A 1,112-nucleotide genomic window follows, 5' to 3' on the forward strand; every position below is an offset into this window, starting at 1 on the left:
GAGATGTAACAGAGAAGACTGCAGATCACAAGGTCTCACAGGCCATTGGAGGGACACGGCTTTTACTCTGAAGGAGATGAAAAGTATTTAGAGGGCTTAAACCAAAAGAGTGAAATGATTTGACATGCTCATAAAGAATTACCCCAGCTACCCTGGTTGTAGGAATCCAGGGAAACCAAGCAGGAAACTGCTGTATCAGGATAACAGCAGTGGACAGAGGTAGTGAAAAATGGTTAAAGTTTGAATTTTTTAAAGTCTTTATTTTAATTCCAGTTAGTTAACATACAGTGTTATATTAGTTTCAGGTGTCCACTATAGTGAATCAACACTTCCGCATGTCAGGGTGCTGGGTGACCCAGTTGGTTAAACATCTGCCTTCAATTCAGGTCATGATCCCAGGGTCTTGGGATTGAGCCCCGCATCGGGCTCTCTGCTCTGTGGGGTGGGGGTGGGGGGCTGCTTCTCCCCCTCCCTCTGTCACTGCCCCTGCTTATGCTCTCTCTCTCTGTCATATAAATAAATAAAATCTTTAGAAAATAAATAAACTCTTCCTTACATCACCCAGTGCTCATCATAACAATTGTACTCCTTAATCCCCATCACCTGTTTCACCGATGCCCCCCATCTCCCCTCTGGTAACAGTTTGTTCTCCATAGTTATGACTATTCCTTGGTTTGTCTCTCTTTCTCTCTTTTTTTAGGCCCTTTTGCTCATTTGTTTTGTTTCTTAAATTTCACACATGAGTGAAATCATACAATATTTGTCTTTCCCTGACTTATTTTGTTTAACATTAATACTCTCTAGCTCCATACATGTCCTTGCAAATGGCAAGATTTGATATTTTTTTATGGCTGAGAAATATTCCAGTGTGTGTGTGTGTGTGTGTGTGTGTGTGTGTGTGTACATATACCACCTTTTCTTGATCCATTCAACAACCAATAGACACTTGGGCTGCTTCCATATCCTGGCATTGGTAAACAATGCTGCTATAAACATAGGGGTACATGTATCCCTTTTGAATTAGTGTTTTTCTATTCTTTGGGTAAATACTCAGTAGTGTGATTTCTGAATCATAGGGTAGTTTTATTTTTAACTTTCTGAGGAACCACCGT

Source organism: Enhydra lutris, unplaced genomic scaffold (genome assembly GCF_002288905.1).
Source record: "Enhydra lutris kenyoni isolate GAN:26980312 unplaced genomic scaffold, ASM228890v2 scaffoldscaffold253, whole genome shotgun sequence".
In the NCBI taxonomy this organism is placed as follows: domain Eukaryota; kingdom Metazoa; phylum Chordata; class Mammalia; order Carnivora; family Mustelidae; genus Enhydra; species Enhydra lutris.